The 1958-nt window shown below is 54.4% G+C and overlaps 1 non-coding gene across 1 annotated transcript in view; it reads right to left on the reverse strand.

Annotated features, from left to right (window-relative positions):
- LOC124771330 overlaps positions 1-1499 on the reverse strand; it is a 1909-nt gene extending 410 nt beyond the window's left edge. The window contains exon 1 of the ribosomal RNA XR_007013348.1: positions 1-1499. This exon is cut by the window's left edge and continues 410 nt beyond it. This is a non-coding gene — a ribosomal RNA (small subunit ribosomal RNA).
- Between the last annotated feature and the right edge of the window lie 459 nt (positions 1500-1958).

Here is a 1958-nt window from a genome sequence, read left to right on the forward strand (position 1 = left end):
TGTCCCTCTAAGAAGAAAAGTAATCGCTGACAGCACGAAGGATGTCACGCGACTAGTTAGCAGGCTAGAGTCTCGTTCGTTATCGGAATTAACCAGACAAATCGCTCCACCAACTAAGAACGGCCATGCACCACCACCCACCGAATCAAGAAAGAGCTATCAATCTGTCAATCCTTCCGGTGTCCGGGCCTGGTGAGGTTTCCCGTGTTGAGTCAAATTAAGCCGCAGGCTCCACTCCTGGTGGTGCCCTTCCGTCAATTCCTTTAAGTTTCAGCTTTGCAACCATACTTCCCCCGGAACCCAAAAGCTTTGGTTTCCCGGAGGCTGCCCGCCGAGTCATCGGAGGAACTGCGGCGGATCGCTGGCTGGCATCGTTTATGGTTAGAACTAGGGCGGTATCTGATCGCCTTCGAACCTCTAACTTTCGTTCTTGATTAATGAAAACATACTTGGCAAATGCTTTCGCTTCTGTTCGTCTTGCGACGATCCAAGAATTTCACCTCTAACGTCGCAATACGAATGCCCCCGCCTGTCCCTATTAATCATTACCTCGGGTTCCGAAAACCAACAAAATAGAACCGAGGTCCTATTCCATTATTCCATGCACACAGTATTCAGGCGGGCTTGCCTGCTTTAAGCACTCTAATTTGTTCAAAGTAAACGTGCCGGCCCACCGAGACACTCAATAAAGAGCACCCTGGTAGGATTTCAACGGGGTCCGCCTCGGGACGCACGAGCACGCACGGGGCGGTCGCACGCCTTCGGCTCGCCCCACCGGCAGGACGTCCCACGATACATGCCAGTTAAACACCGACGGGCGGTGAACCAACAGCGTGGGACACAAATCCAACTACGAGCTTTTTAACCGCAACAACTTTAATATACGCTATTGGAGCTGGAATTACCGCGGCTGCTGGCACCAGACTTGCCCTCCAATAGATACTCGTTAAAGGATTTAAAGTGTACTCATTCCGATTACGGGGCCTCGGATGAGTCCCGTATCGTTATTTTTCGTCACTACCTCCCCGTGCCGGGAGTGGGTAATTTGCGCGCCTGCTGCCTTCCTTGGATGTGGTAGCCGTTTCTCAGGCTCCCTCTCCGGAATCGAACCCTGATTCCCCGTTACCCGTTACAACCATGGTAGGCGCAGAACCTACCATCGACAGTTGATAAGGCAGACATTTGAAAGATGCGTCGCCGGTACGAGGACCGTGCGATCAGCCCAAAGTTATTCAGAGTCACCAAGGCAAACGGACCGGACGAGCCGACCGATTGGTTTTGATCTAATAAAAGCGTCCCTTCCATCTCTGGTCGGGACTCTGTTTGCATGTATTAGCTCTAGAATTACCACAGTTATCCAAGTAACGTGGGTACGATCTAAGGAACCATAACTGATTTAATGAGCCATTCGCGGTTTCACCTTAATGCGGCTTGTACTGAGACATGCATGGCTTAATCTTTGAGACAAGCATATGACTACTGGCAGGATCAACCAGGGAGCTGCGTCAACTAGAGCTGAGCAGCCGGCCGCCCGGGAGTGTGTCCCGGGGGCCCGCGCGAACACGCAAGCGTCCGCTCAATCATTCTGCAAACAGGAGGAGGCTGAGCTCCCCTGCACAATACACCTCGAAACCCTCTCAGGTCCCGGCGGCGCGCAGCGCCGTCCCAAGTACTTGGTCGGGTTCGAGAGAGGCGCAATCGCCCGGAGTTAGGCGAGTAGACGCTTTCGGTGCGACCACCCGTGCTCCCAACTGAGCTTGCCGCTGCCGACAGAGGCCCGGGAGCGTGCTGTCGTGGCATTGCCGGCGGGAGACAACACGCGCCACCTACGGTGACCGGCAGCTCCAACGCCAGCGCCACAGAAGGACAAAAGCCCCACTTGGGTGCCGAAGCGAACTCTCCCAGCACAGCGCACGCGCCAACACATCCGCACAGCTGCGATACAAACCACCAGCGAG

This window comes from Schistocerca piceifrons, unplaced genomic scaffold (assembly GCF_021461385.2).
Source record: "Schistocerca piceifrons isolate TAMUIC-IGC-003096 unplaced genomic scaffold, iqSchPice1.1 HiC_scaffold_936, whole genome shotgun sequence".
Lineage (NCBI taxonomy): Eukaryota > Metazoa > Arthropoda > Insecta > Orthoptera > Acrididae > Schistocerca > Schistocerca piceifrons.